A 16,208-nucleotide genomic window follows, 5' to 3' on the forward strand; every position below is an offset into this window, starting at 1 on the left:
AAGATAGCATAAGTATTACGGTAGGTGAACAAATTACTGTCGAGCAACTGATAGAAAAGCGAATAATTATGAGATTATCTAGGCATGATCATGTATATAGGCATCACGTCCGTGACAAGTAGACCGACTCCTGCCTGCATCTACTACTATTACTCCACAAATCGACCGCTATCCAGCATGCATCTAGAGTATTAAGTTCATAAAGAACAGAGTAACGCATTAAAAAAGATGACATGATGTAGAGGGATAAACTCATGCAATATGATATAAACCCCATCTTTTTATCCTCGATGGCAACAATACAATACATGCCTTGCTGCCCTTATTGTCACTGGGAAAGGACACCACAAGATTGAACCCAAAGCTAAGCACTTCTCCCATTGCAAGAAAGATCAATCTAGTAGGCCAAACCAAACTGATAATCCGAAGAGACTTGCAAAGATAACTTAATCATACATAATAGAATTCAGAGGAGATTCAAATATTTCTCATAGATAAGCTTGATCATAAACCCACAATTCATCGGATCTCGACAAACACACCACAAAAAGAGTTACATCAAATAGATCTCCAAGAAGATCGAGGAGAACATGGTATTGAGATCCAAAAAGAGAGAAGAAGCCATCTAGCTAATAACTATGGACCCTAAGGTCTGTGGTAAACTACTCACAACTCATCGGAGGGCTATGGTGTTGATGTAGAAGCCCTCCATGGTCGATTCCCCCTTCGGCGGAGCGTCGACGAAGGCTCTATGATGGGATCTCGCGGATACAGAAGGTTATGGTGGTGGAAATAGTTTTTTGTGGTCGCCCCTGATGTTTTCGGGGTACGTGGGTATATATAGGAGGAAGAAGTAGGTCGGTGGATGCCCGAGGGGCCCACGAGATAGGGGGGCGCACCCAATAGGGGGGGCGCCCTCCACCCTCATGGCCGCCTCGACAGCTTCTTGACTTGCACTCCAAGTCCTCTGGATCACGTTCGTTCCAAAAATCACGCTCCCGAAGGTTTCATTCCATTTGGACTCCTTTTCTTTGAAACACTGAAATAAGCAAAAAAACAGCAATACAGGCTGGGCCTCCGGTTAGTAGGTTAGTCCCAAAAATGATATAAATGTGTAAAATAAAGCCCATAAACATCCAAAACGGGCAATATAATAGCATGGAACAATCAAAAATTATAGATACGTTCGAGACGTATCAAGCATCCCCAAGCTTAATTCCTGCTCGTTCTCGAGTAGGTAAATAATAAAAACAGAATTTTTGATGTGGAATGCTACCTAGCATATTTCTCAATGTAATTTTCTTTATTGTGGCATGAATGTTCAGATCCAAATGATTCAAAATAAAAGTTCATATTGACATAAGAAATAGTAATACTTCAAGCATACTAATCAAAGCAATCATGTCTTCTCAAAATAACATGGCTAATGAAAGTTCATCCCTACAAAATCATATAGTTAGGCTATGCTTCATTTTCGTCACACAAAAATGCTCCCAAATTATACACCCCCGATGACAAGCCAAGCAATTGTTTCGTACTTAAATAATCTCAAAAAATTTCAACTTTCACGCAATACATGAGCGTGAGCCATGTATATAACACTATGGGTGGAATAGAATATGATAATGGGGATTGTGTGGAGAAGACAAAAAAGGAGAAAGTCTCACATTGACAAGGATAATCAACGGGCTATGGAGATGCCCATCAATTGATGTCAACATGAGGAGTAGGATTGCCATGCAACGAATGCACTAGAGCTATAAATGCATGAAAGCTCAACAAAAGAAACTAGTGGGTGTGCATCCAACTTGCTTGCTCACGAAGACCTAGGGTATTTTGAGGAAGCCCATCGTAGGAATATACAAGCCAAGTTCTATAATGAAAAATTCCTGCTAGTATATGAAAGTGACAACATATGAGACTCGCTATACGAAGAACATGGTGCTACTTTGAAGCACAAGTGTGGAAAAAGAGATAGTAACATTGCCCCCTTTTTATTTATTCTTTTTCTTTTTCTTTTTGGGGCCTTTCTTTTTTTCTTTTTGGCCTTTTTTTCTTTGGCCTTTTTTTGGCCTTTCTTTTTTTTATTTGGGGACAATGCTCTAATAATGATGATCATCACACTTCTATTGATTTACAACTTATGAATTACAACCCAAAACTAGAACAAGATATGATTCTATATGAATGCCTCCGACGGTGTACCGGGATGGGCAATGAATCAAGAGTGACATGTATAAAAAATTATGCATGGTGGCTTTGCCACAAATACGATGTCAACTACATGATCATGCAAGGCAATATGACAATAATGATGCGTGTCATAATGATAAACGAAACGGTGGAAAGTTGCATGGCAATATATCTCGGAATGGCTATGGAAATGCCATAATAGGTAGGTATGGTGGCTGTTTTGAGGAAGATATAAGGAGGTTTATGTGTGATAGAGCGTATCATATCACGGGGTTTGGATGCACCGGCGAAGTTTGCACCAACTCTCAAGGTGAGAAAGGGCAATGCACGGTATCGAAGAGGCTAGCAATGATGGAAAGGTGAAAGTGCGTATAATCCATGGACTCAACATTAGTCAAAAAAGAACTCATATACTTATTGCAAAAATCTACAAGTCATCAAAAACCAAGCACTACGCGCATGCTCCTAGGGGGATAGATTGGTAGGAAAAGACCATCGCTCGTCCCCGATCACCACTCACAAGGATGCACAATCCAAGGACACCTCATGTTTCAAATTTGTTACACAACTTTAACCATATGTGCATGCTACGGGACTTGCTAACTTCAACACAAGCATTCTTTAAATTCATAATCACCCAACTAGCATGACTTTAATATCACTACCTCCATATCTCAAAACAATTATCAAGCATCAAATTGATCATAGCATCCAATTCACTTTCTGTGATAGTTTTTATTATACCCAACTTGGATGCCTACCATTCTAGGACCAATTTTATAACCATAGCAAATACCATGCTGTTCTAAGAGACTCTTAAAATAATATAAGTGAAGCATGAGAGATCAAAAATTTCTTCATAATTAAGCCACCGCCGTGCTCTAAAAGATATAAGTGAAGCACTAGAGCAAAAACTATCTAGCTCAAAAGATATAAGTGAAGCACATAGAGTATTCTAATAAATTCCAATCAAGTGGGCTTATTCCCAAAAGGTGTGTAGAGCAAGGATGATTGTGGTAAACTAAAAAGAAAAGACTAATATCATAAAAGACGCTCCAAGCAAAAGACATATCATGTGGTGAATAAAAATATAGCTCCAAGTAAAGTTACCAATGAACGAAGACGAAAGAGGGGATGCCTTCCGGGGGCATCCCCAAGCTTAAGCTTTTGGCTATTCTTGAATATCTTCGAGTGCCATGGGCATCCCCAAGCTTAGGCTCTTGACACTCCTTAATTCCATAGTCCATCAAATCTTTACCCAAAACTTGAAAACTTCACAACACAGAACTCAACAGGAAATCTCATAAGCTCCGTTAGTGAAAGAAATCAAAACCACCACATAAGGTACTGCAATGAACTCATTCTTTATTTATATTGGTGTTAATCCTACTGTATTTCAAGTTCTCTATGGTTCATACCACTTAATACTAGCCATAGATGCATCAAAATAAGCAAACAACACACAAAAAATAGAATCTGTCAAAAACAGAACAGTCTGTAGCAATCTGTAACCATCGAAAACTTCTGGAACTATAAAAATCCTACCAAAATAGGAAGTCGTGGAAAATTTGTCTGTTGATCTACATCAAAAAGAATCAACTCAAAATCACGTTTCTGTGAATTAGCAAAACTAATTTCGTGCGCGCAAAGTTTCTATTTTTCAGCAGAATCAAATTAATTATCACCATAGGTTATCCTATAGGTTCTACTTGGCACAAACACTAATTAAGGCATAAAAACATATCTGAACAGAAGGTAGATGCAAAATTTATTACAAAAACAAAAAACACATCTAAGTCTAACATACTTCCTATGCATAGGCATATTATAAGCAAACAAATTTGCAAGGCAAACAAAAACTAGCATATGCAAGGAATAAGAAAGAGACGATAGCAATCTCAACATGACGAGAGGTAATTTAGTAAGATAAAAAAAATTCTACGACCATATTTTCCTCTCTCATAATAATTACATGTAGGATCATAGGCAAATTCAACAAAATAGCTATCACATAACATATTCTTAACACGATCCACATGCATGCAAAGTCGACACTCTTCCAAGATAGTGGGATTAACATTAACTAAAGTCACGACCTCTCCAAACCCACTTTTATCAAAAATCTTATAAGATTGAACATACTCCAAATATGTGGGATCTAAAGTTTACACACTTTCAAACCCACTTTCAATATTATTGCAAACACTATTATACATCTCATATTCATCATGGGGCTTAAATAAACTTTCAAGATAAGAAGAATCACCCCAATCATGATCATTGCAACAAGTAACAGACATAGCAAAACTAGCATCCCCAAGCTTAGGGTTTTGCATATTATTAGAACAATTGACATCAAGAGAATTTATAGTAAAATCATTGCAATCATGCTTTTTATTCAAAGAGTTATCGTGAATCTCTTCATAAATTTCTTCATCGTAATTTTCAGATTCACGAATTTCAAGCAAAGCTTCATAAAGATAATCTAGTGCACAAAACTCACTAGCAATTGGTCCATCATAATTGGATCTCTTAAAAATATTAGCAAGCGGATGAGGATCCATAGATCTTAGCTTCTCTGTTTAGCAATAAATAAACAACTATTCCAACTAAACGACCGAACGAGCCAAGTAAGACATCAAAGCAAATGAAAAGACGAACAGAAGACGAGCGAATAAAACGGCAAGGGTGAAGTGGGGGAGAGGAAAACGAGAGGCAAATGGCAAATAATATAAATGCAAGGGAGACGAGTTTATGATGGGTACTTGGTATGTCTTGACTTGAGCGAAGACCTCCCCGGCAACGGCGCCAGAAACCCTTCTTGCTACATCTTGAGCTTGCGTTGGTTTTCCTTGAAGAGGAAAGGTTGATGCAACAATAGTAGCGTAAGTATTTCCCTCAGTTTTTGAGAACCAAGGTATCAATCCAGTAGGAGGCTCCTCAAAAGTCCCACACACCTACACAAACAAACAAAGAACTCGTAACCAACGCAATAAAGGGGTTGTCAATCCCTTCACGGCCACTTGCGAAAGTGAGATCTGATAGAGATAGTATGATAAGATAAATATATTTTTGGTATTTTATAATATAGATTGGAAAAGTAAAGATGCAAATAAAAGTAGATTGAAAGCTTATATGATAAAGGATAGACCCGTGGGCCATAGGTTTCACTAGTGGCTTCTCTCAAGATAGCATAAGTATTACGGTGGGTGAACAAATTACTGTCAAGCAATTGATAGAAAAGCGAATAATTATGAGATTATCTAGGCATGATCATGTATATAGGCATCACGTCCGTGACAAGTAGACCGACTCCTGCCTGCATCTACTACTATTACTCCACACATCGACCGCTATCCAGCATGCATCTAGAGTATTAAGTTCATAAAGAACAGAGTAACGCATTAAGAAAGATGACATGATGTAGAGGGATAAACTCATGCAATATGATATAAACCCCATCTTTTTATCCTCGATGGCAACAATACAATACGTGCCTTGCTGCCCTTATTGTCACTGGGAAAGGACACCGCAAGATTGAACCCAAAGCTAAGCACTTCTCCCATTGCAAGAAAGATCAATCTAGCAGGCCAAACCAAACTGATTATTCGAAGAGACTTGCAAAGATAACTGAATCATACATAAAAGAATTCAGAGGAGATTCAAATATTTCTCATAGATAAACTTGATCATAAACCCACAATTCATCGGATCTCGACAAACACATCGCAAAAAGAGTTACATCGAATAGATCTCCAAGAAGATCGAGGAGAACATGGTATTGAGATCCAAAAAGAGAGAAGAAGCCATCTAGCTAATAACTATGGACCCGAAGGTCTGTGGTAAACTACTCACAACTCATCGGAGGGGCTATGGTGTTGATGTAGAAGCCCTCTGTGGTCGATTTCCCCTCTGGCGGAGCACCGACGAAGGCTCCAAGATGGGATCTCGCGGATACAAAAGGTTACGGTGGTGGAAATAGTTTTTCGTGGTCGTCCCTGATGTTTTCGGGGTATGTGGGTATATATAGGAGGAACAAGTAGGTCGGTGGACGCATGAGGGGCCCACGAGATAGGGGGGCACGCCTAGTAGGGGGGGGCGCCCTCCACCCTCGTGGCCGCCTCGGCAGCTTCTTGACTTGCACTCCAAGTCCTCTGGATCACGTTCTTTCCAAAAATCACGCTCCCGAAGGTTTCATTCCGTTTGGACTCCGTTTGATATTCCTTTTCTTCGAAACACTGAAATAGGCAAAAAAACAATAATACGGGCTGGGCCTCCGGTTAGTAGGTTAGTCCCAAAAATGTTATAAATGTGTAAAATAAAGCCCATAAACATCCAAAATGGGTAATATAATAGCATGGAACAATAAAAAATTATAGATACGTTGGAGACGTATCAGTAACATCATCATCACCATCGCCACGCCGTCGTGCTGACGGAACTCACCCTCGTCGTCAACTGGATCAAGAGCACGAGGGACTTCATCGAGCTGAACGTGTGCTGAACACGGAGGTGTTGTACGTTCGATACTTGATCGGTTGGGTCACAAAGAAGTTCGACTACATCAACCGCGTTATTGAAATGCTTCTGCTTTCGGTCTACAAGGGTACGTGGACACACTCTCCCCTCTCGTTGCTATGCATCACCTAGATAGATCCTGTGTTATCATAGGTAATTTTTTGAAATTACTGCGATACCCAACATGGATTGCGGTTGAAATTTATTAGGTTGGATTAGATATGCTAAATTGTTTGATTACCATGGTCATCAAGGCACTTAGATGTATCTATGGTTGGCCACAGAAGTCATCCCTCTACAAATGTTGTGTCATTCAGTTTTCCTCTATTTCAACGTGCCACCATGAAATAGTCCGCTGATTGTCCCTACAGTTGCTTGCTAATGTGATGTATGGTTTTGCTACTTTGCATAAGTAAATATTATTGGCTCCTTTTCCCTACCACACCAACATGTTAGTACAATTATTTGATTGATTGCGTATGCAGTTTCATTATTATTTTTCTTTTCAATTTCATCATGCTATTACAAGTATATGATATATATTCTTATGACATGTGCAGTTCTATGTAGATTTCCTTTTGTCAGGTACTATTGGAATCAGGTGGTTAAGAAATAATTCAACATGAAGGATCAAGAAACAATGGTTGCTCATTTTTTTGGTATGTTCCCATACTATTATCAAATTTATTTATGTAGGATCACCAAAGTTTTATAATTTTCTTTAATCTTTGGATAGAAGTCTTCATCTTTACCATGTAATTTGTTCTTTCCTTTTGTCTAATAATGTAGGAATAATTGCCAATCAAGAATAAAAATGTTATTATGCTGACGCGATCCTTGCTAACAGTACACTAACTTCTAGTGTTTGCTGGAATCTAGCACCTTTCTTTGTAAAACATATATATAAAGCATCCTTCCATATGTACTTAAGGTACATGGTGATTAAGACAAATTATGAGAATAATATTCCTTAAAAGATTAGTGTGTGTGGTGTCTTATCTAAACTCGCAACTGTTGAACTTTGTTTCTTTGAATGGTCATGCAATTTTGGCAAAACGAATCGTACTTATCCATACATTCTCCCTACCGTATTACTCTAAGCATTTGACTGCTCTTTATTTGCCAGGGAGGTGTGAAATCCATCATATTTTATCTTCTGTGGGAGACATTGTTTTAGTATATGCATATTATGTATCTTTGAACCATAATTTCTGGCAAATGATTGTTTTATTTAGCAAATGTAAGAGATTATGATGTCCATTGGCGGAGCTACAATATTAAAGTTGAGCGGGCCAGTACAAAGAAAAACCACAATTTCTTTCTCTCACAGTTCAGGTTACTCGCAGTACTCCACTGTATTTGTTACAAGTTGGGTGGGCCAAGCTTCCTTTTTGTACTATCACGTCATACCAGTGTCCTACTACTAACAATGATTATAAGACATCGATATCTGTATTTCATGCTTCATCCCTGAACATAGGTTCTCTCAAGAATGTTGTGTTATCCTTTTTTTGCGGGCAGGAATGTTCTGTTATCCTAAACGTCTATTTCAAGCAGTGTTGATTATTTTTGTTTTTAGCATATATTCCCGCAGCAACGTGCGGGGTATCATCTAGTCCATCATATAACAGTCACAACCTAGAGCGACACACAATAGCTCATATTCATCAATTCAATGTAGGGATGTATTTCGCATATAGTCATACCAATGTGCAGACGACACGATTCTGGTCCTCCCTGCGTGTCCTACCCAAGCCACACGTATCAAAGACATTCTATCGGATTATGCCACATCGATCGGTCTAAAGATCAATTTCCACAAATTCATCCTCATACCCATTAATTGTGTAGATGATACCTGCCAAGAGCTTGCCAACATTTTTGGTTGCGTTATTGGAAAAATGATGATACGTCCATTTTGCATCATGTTTTTATGTTGATATTTATTGCATTTCGGGTTGTTATTTTACATTATGGTACAATACTTATGCCTTTTCTCTCTTATTTTACAAGGTTTACATGAAGAAGGAGAATGCTGATAGCTGGAATTCTAGACCGGGAAGGAGAAACCTGAGATACCTATTCTACGCAACTCCAAATGTCCTGAAACTTTACGGAGAATTGTTTTGGAATATAAAAAAATGGGCAAAGAAACAACAGAAAGGGACCCACCAGGTGGCCACAAGCCTGGGGGCGTGCCTCCAGGGCTTGTGGCCCCCCTGACCATTGTTTGGCGCCCATCTTCTGCTATATGGAGGATTTTGACCTAGAAAAAAAATCAGAAGGAAGCTTTTGGGATGAAGCGCCGCCGTCTCGAGGCAGAACCTGGGCAGAAGCAATCTAGAGCTCTGATGGAGCTATTCTGCCAGGGAAACTTCCCTCTGGGAGGGGGAAATCGAAGCCTCGTCATCACCAACGATCCTCTCATCGGGGGAGGGTCAATCTTCATCAACATTTTCACCATCACCATCTCCTCTCAAACCCTAGTTCATCTTTTATATTCAATCTTTGCATGAGAGCCTTAGATTGGTACCTGTGGGTTGCTAGTACTGTTGATTACTCTTTGTAGTTGATGCTAGTTGGTTTATTTGGTGGAAGATCATTTGTTCAGATCCTTAATGATATTTATTACTCCTATGATCTTGAACATGAGCATGCTCAGTGAGTAGTTATGTTTGTTCCCGAGGACATGGGAGAAGCCTTGTTATAAGTAATCATGTGAATTTGGTATTCGTTCGATATTTTGATGAGATGTATGTTGTCTTTACTCTAGTGGTGTTATGTGAACGTCGACTACATGACACTTCACCATGATTTGGGCCTAGGGGAAGGCATTGGAAAGTAATAAGTAGATGATGGGTTGCTAGAGTGACATAAGCTTAAACCCTAGTTTATGCGTTGCTTCGTAAGGGGCTGATTTGGATCCATATGTTTCATGCTATGGTTAGATTTATCTTAATTCTTCTTTCATAGTTGCGGATGCTTGCGAGAGGGGTTAATCATAAGTGGGGTGCTTGTACAAGTAAGGACAACACCCAAGCACCAGTCCACCCACATATCAAATTATCAAAGTAACAGACATGAATGATATGAGCATGATGAAAACTAACTTAACGATAATTCCCATGTGTCCTCGGGAGCGTTTTGCTTTATATAAGAGTTCGTCCAGGCTTATCCTTTGCTAAAAAAGGATTGGTCCACCTTGCTGCACCTTTGTTACACTTGTTACTTGTTAACGGTTACGAATTATCTTATCACAAAACTATCTCTTACCGACAATTTCAGTGCCTGTAGAAAATACCTTGCTGAAAACCGCTTGTCATTTCCTTCTGCTCCTCATTGGGTTCGACACTCTTACTTATAAAAAGGAATATGATTGATCCCCTATACTTGTGGGTCATCAAGACTCTTTTCTGGCGCCGTTGCCCAGGAGTGAAGCGCCTTTGGTGAGTGGAATTTGGTAAGGAAACATTTATATTACGTGCTGAAATTTATTGTCACTTGTCACTATGGAAAATAATCCTTTGAGGGGCTTGTTCGAGGTATCTTCACCTCAACCGAAAGAACAAAGAGTTGCTCCTCAAACTACTGCACCTACTGAAAATATTTATTACGAAATTCCTTCGGGTATGATAGAGAAACTGCTAGCTAATCCTTATGAAAGAGATGGAACACTACATCCTGATATGCATCTAATCTATGTGGATGAAGCTTGTGGACTATTTAAGCTTGCAGGTTTACCCGGAGATGAAGTCAATGAGGTCTTCCCTCTATCTTTGAAGGGAAAGGCATTGACATGGTATAGGCTATGTGATGATATTGGAGCTTGGCGTTACAACCGACTGAAATTGAAATTTTATCAGAAGTTTTATCCTATGCATCTAGTTCACCGTGATCGGAATTATATATATAATTTTTGGCCTCGTGAAGGAGAAAGTATCGCTCAAGCTTGGGGGAGGCTTAAGTCAATGTTATATTCATGCCCCAATCATTAGCTCTCAAGAGAAATTGTTATTCAGAATTTTTTATGCTCGACTTTCTCGTAATGATCAATCCATGCTCGATACTTACTGTACTGGTTCTTTTATGAAGAAGATTATTGAATTCTGATGGGATCTTTTGGAAAGAATTAAACAGAACTCCGAAGATTGGGAGCTCGACGAAGTTAAGGAGTCAGGTATAAACCTTGAGTTTGATTGTGTTAAATCTTTTATGGATACCGATGCTTTTCATGAATTTAGCACTAAATATGCACTTGACTCTAAGGTAGTAGCTTCTTTTTGTGAATTATTTGCTACTCATGTTGATGTCCCTAAGGAGAAGTGGTACAAATATCATCCTCCCATTGAAGTAAAATTAGTAGAACCCATTAAAGCTAGAGAAGAAACCACCACTTATAATGTTGATCTTGTTATTCCTACTGCTTATATTGAGAAATCACCTTTTTCTGTTAGGATAAAAGAACATGCTAAGGCTTTAGTTGTGGTTCGCAAGAGTTATACAAGAACACCTACACCCCCTCAACAAATTAAAGTTGAATCTAATGTTGCTATGGTTAAAGATCTCTTGGCTGAAAATATTGATGGGCATGTTATTTTTTTCTGTGATGAAGCTACTAGAATTGCTAAACCCGATGAAAAAGATAAACATAGACCTGTTGTTGGCATGCATGTTGTCTCTGTCAAAATAGGAGATCATTGTTATCATGGCTTATGTGATTTGGGTGCTAGTGTGAGTGCAATCCCATTTACTTTATATCAAGAAATTATGAATGATATTGCACCTACTGAAATAGAAGACATTGATGTTACTAGTAAGCTTGCTAATAGAGATACTATTACACCACTTGAGATTGTTAGAGATGTTGAAATCTTGTGTGCGAAAATAAAATACCCTACTGATTTCCTAGTCCTTGGTTCCACACAAGATGATTTTTGTCCCATTATATTTGGTAGACCTTTCCTGAATACGGTTAATGCTAAGATAGACTGCACTAAACAAACTGTTGGTGTGAATTTTGGTGATGTGTCTCATGAGTTTAATTTCTCCAAATTACATAGACAACCCTGTGATAAAGAATTACCTAGTAAGGATGAAATTATTGGTCAACAATATTTGCTAGACCATGAAAATGATATGCATATGAATGAAAGAAAAGAAATAGATGAGATATTCTTTAAACAAATGCCTGTTTTGAAACACAATTTGCCTGTTGAGACTCTTGGAGATCCTCTACCACCCAAGAGCGATCCTATGTTTGACTAGTTTTTTCCCTTTTAGGTTTCCCTTACATGTTGCGGGCAGAGTATGATACTTATCTGAAGTTACTAACGACACAAGAAAACCTAGCGAAGAATGAAGAAACTTTAATCTAACATCGCTCAAGCTGGTGTATTTCCTTGAGCAGCCGTGTGGGTGTCTTCTCTCTTCTTCTTGGACTCATCGACTTCGTACGCATGGGGCATTGGAAAGTTCTCTAAGCAGGGCAGTAGCTATCACACACGAGCTCCTCGATGTTGTTGGCGAAGTAGCTGGGCATCATTGATGGGAGGTCACAGAGGAGCGTGTGATGTCGGTGAAGGTGAAGGTGGATCTTGAGAACAATAATTCAACATACAATTAAAAACTGCACATATAGACCATACATGCCCTCCATATGTCTCAATTCAGATTATACATGTCTTACCTACATCTCAATACTCAACATAATGTTGGCCGTTCACTAAAAAACATTATGTTTGTAGCTCAGATTGTCCTACTCGCCTTCTACAATTTTTCTGTTCGTGTACGCTACACTATTCCCTGCTCAAAGAACAGTTACCGATTAGTGCAAATGGGTAACATAGAGAGGATAGAAAAATTACATGTACAACTCCCGTCCACATCTCTCCCGAATTCATCTCCATCATTGACCAAATAGTAAAATTGCCTGCTCCCTAGCCTCTCAACCACGCCAAGTGTAAAGAGAACAGCCACCAGTCGTCGCCTCCGCTTCTTCTATCCACCACACAACATGCAGTGCACTTAGAAATACCACATGATTCAAAGAACAACATGTACAAGACTGGGAAAACTACCAGATGATTCAGAGAAAACCCATTGTGTTCCTCGCGCACTGTCAGCACACAACAAGCATGATTCAAAAATGAAGAAAGAACCAACTTTGGGGAAACAGTACCATGACCAAATGAACTTGGTATCTTACATCGTCGAACTTGTAGTTTTTTCAGGTCCACTTTCGGAGCAAGAATCAAGGGCATGGATCCTGCAGTTCCAACCCAACAAGATGGAATTAAACACCGAGACCGAAAATAATAGTCAGGTTAAAAGAGACAGGATAAAGGCAGTTAAGAGGTCCTGAATAATTAATTATACTTGGGGCCCAAGTTGTGCATTATTTTCTAGTTTTAGAAGCATGATGGAGGCAGTAGATATAAATGATGCATTTTATACACAAAATGTTTTAGAAACAAAGGCACTCCTGAATACTGTTTATCTCCCAGTGCATGACTTTCAAGTAGTGCACCTACAAGTGGGGGTAATGAAATAACCACCTTGAGTCAGCCTTCCTTAGACGGAGCTTTCATAGGCCAGAAGACAAAAACTGTCATTGCTGTTCAATGTACGGGCATTCAGATACAGTCTTATAGCAATGCATATGCAACATTGAAGGTCACTCGTCGGCATCGTGGCTTTCTTCATCTGGCATCAGGTTGCTGCTCCAAGCGCTCACTGCAAATCCAAAACTTGAAGTATCCGTCAACGGCATACTTGACCCTGTCAGGCAGCTGTTCAGAATGGTAATCCAGCAGAAATGTCAATCAAGTACTTGCAAAACTTCAGATTTTAAAGCTTCCGAAATGTAAACCCAACCAATTTATTGAACTACAACAAGAAAGTAAACTCAACCTTTTCAACAAGTCTGCCATCTTGAATAAGAGGAACAGGCATGGAGCAAATGCTCACTGAAACACACCAGAAAATCCTAAGTCTTACAGGGATTTCAAATGCTCCAAGAGGCCTAGGTATGGTGCAGGTGTACCGGCAGTCACCTACGAGGCTGCAGTTATTGCATCTTCCAGGCTTCTACATATCAATCACAGCTCACATTGCAATCTTAGTCTTACCCTTCTCAGCCGTGACCAGAGGTACAGTCCTGTTAATTCGCAAACATAGTGCACAACATGCCACTATCCTCCCTGCAGTAACAATAGTTATCTTACCATTTATTTAGTTGAAAATGATTTCTGTTTTCATAATAAGTCAGATGATTAGCTCATTCACCTTTAACAGGACAACACTTACACTAAGCACATGGCAACATAGCATATCTGTGTATTCAAAATGCCCACATTCGCACTCGAATTCAGAACCTCCGTCCTCAATCATGACCTCTTACACCACCCTGCTCCATCTCTCTCGCTTTGAAGCATTATTGTATGTTGTCAGGTACCCTCGACCTTTCTCAAGCTCAGTGACCTTGTAGGTAGTAGCCTCGAACAACCGTTCGCCAAACTGCTCAACCATGGCTCTTGTGTACAGCTTGCTCGCATGTCTCTCGATCTCAAGGTTTGTCCTCACGACACCACCCTGGAAAAACAAAAAAAGACTGTTAGTATGTGTTACATAAACCAAAACCCTCGAATATTCATCATACTTAATTGCATAAACCTAAAATCATAGTTCTTTTCTCCTCATAGCTCCTCTCTCTCTCTCTCTCTCTCTCTCTCTCTCTCTCTCTCTCTCTCTCTCTCTCTCTCTCTCTCTCTCTCTCTCTCTCTCTCTCTCTCTCCCTGTTAACACAGAAGTCTATGTGCCAATGAACCTTCTCCCCGAGTGTAATGAACATCAAATGGTTGTGATTCTTTATGTGCTCAGTTATGAACCAACTATTTATTAGCTGCATGTAGCAACCTGATCAGTGCGGGACACTTGTACATGCATGATCGACTATTCCCAGCCTTAGGCTTTCCCTGAAAAAATTCAAAAAAATTGATGGCACATCAGCTCACTCCATGATGCCTTTTTTCAAACCAAAACTGCACAAAAAAAGAAACCCATATATAGTATCTCGTACCACAGAACTTAGTGAACAATTGCACTCTATCTTCTGCATTTAATCGGCTTTCCCCATATCTAATACCGAATCCAACTTCCCACGAATACAGGTTGTAGAAGTCGTATGCCTCACCCAACGAATCGAAACATGTTCCTATTTCTCGTTTAATAACACTATTCGTTGGTTCCTTGGCAAAATTCCTTATCAATTACTCCAGTGTGCTCATCCGTGAAGCGCACGGAGTTCTGTCCGGTGGTGCATTCTCTAATCTTAACCTGTAGCAATAATGCTTCATCCAATCAATTAACACAAAACTGATGTGTTGCAGATAGTAGTGTTTTCTTAGGAAATTATGAACTGGTTTGTCAAAACATTTAATCCACGGACCCCTGATATGCAGCCTGGTTCGCAACGTTTCTCTTATCTAAAATTCTAAACACCTTACGACATCTAACTACCTGAAACACGCCGAAACCAAATACCTGCTTCCATGATTTCAAAATTAACTAAATATATTGTTTGGTGAATCACCATCAAGAGTCCTTGAACTTAAATAGCTATCTATAAATGCGCTTAAACTAAATATACAATTAGACCACGGGGACAAGACGACTAACCTTTTCGTCCATCCAAGTGCCTCCCGATTAACATCAGGGCACAGCCAGATTCACCAATTGAATCCTCCATGCCAAGAGCGCTAGCCTCCCCCTGGGTGGCAGCCTTAGCGGCACCGGATCAGAGTGCTTAAGGTTATCGGCGAACTCTTCCCGAAGTGGGAACCTGCGGGCGCCGGAGTACAACGAAAGGTTTGCAAAAATCAACAGAGGGGCGGCGGACAAAAAGAGCTTACCTGACCACCAGATCGAGCACGAACTCCAGGCCGTTCTCCTCCATCCTACCATGCCGCCGGCCGTTCTCGACGCCACATGGTGGGGGCTTGGTCTTCAGCGGCCACCTCGAGCTCCTTCCGTCACGGCCCCGCGACCTTAGATCCGGGAGCCGCTTCCTTGACAAGCATGTGCGCATCGCGGACGTGGAGCTTCGCCGCCTAACCTTGACGATATGCAAGCGGATCCAACAATAGGGAGAAGGGTGGGAGCGGTGGAGGTGGCTGAGCGGGAGGGAGGCAGCAGCGGTGGCGGCGGAGCGAGAGATGGGGGCAGCGCCGCATTGAGAGGAGGGTTTTTTTTTTGTGCGAGGGAGGCTAGGGCGTCGTCCGATTTTTTGTTCGTGCGAGGGGAATCGCTAGTCATCGTTCTCATTTTTTTACCGCAGATCGGATCGGATCGGGGGGAGGCCGACGAGGACGAAAAATAACCGACGGAGATTACCAACTGAGACATTAGGAGTAGAGATCTTAAACAATTACCTGATACTTTGAAATATGCCTATCTCGATGAAAAGAAGATATATCATGTTATTATTAGTGCTAACCTTT

The 16,208-nt window shown here is 40.1% G+C and overlaps 1 long non-coding RNA gene across 10 annotated transcripts; it reads right to left on the minus strand.

Moving 5' to 3' along the window:
• Nucleotides 1–11,907: 11,907 nt before the first annotated feature.
• On the minus strand, nt 11,908–15,973 carry LOC119308727. Of its 10 annotated transcripts, none has more exons than XR_005150262.1 (7): nt 15,388–15,973; nt 14,017–14,301; nt 13,266–13,910; nt 12,917–12,976; nt 12,789–12,826; nt 12,398–12,708; nt 11,908–12,304 (listed from the first exon to the last, which is right to left on the minus strand). It is a non-coding gene; the product is annotated as an uncharacterized LOC119308727 (long non-coding RNA). The 10 variants fall into 10 exon arrangements; XR_005150266.1 differs by lacking the exon at nt 11,908–12,304 and having other exon boundaries at nt 12,316–12,708; nt 13,266–13,763; nt 13,839–13,910; XR_005150268.1 differs by lacking the exon at nt 11,908–12,304 and having other exon boundaries at nt 12,316–12,708; nt 13,266–13,676; nt 13,764–13,910.
• Between the last annotated feature and the right edge of the window lie 235 nt (nt 15,974–16,208).

The sequence above is a fragment of the Triticum dicoccoides genome, chromosome 5B (genome assembly GCF_002162155.2).
Source record: "Triticum dicoccoides isolate Atlit2015 ecotype Zavitan chromosome 5B, WEW_v2.0, whole genome shotgun sequence".
In the NCBI taxonomy this organism is placed as follows: Eukaryota; Viridiplantae; Streptophyta; class Magnoliopsida; order Poales; family Poaceae; genus Triticum; species Triticum dicoccoides.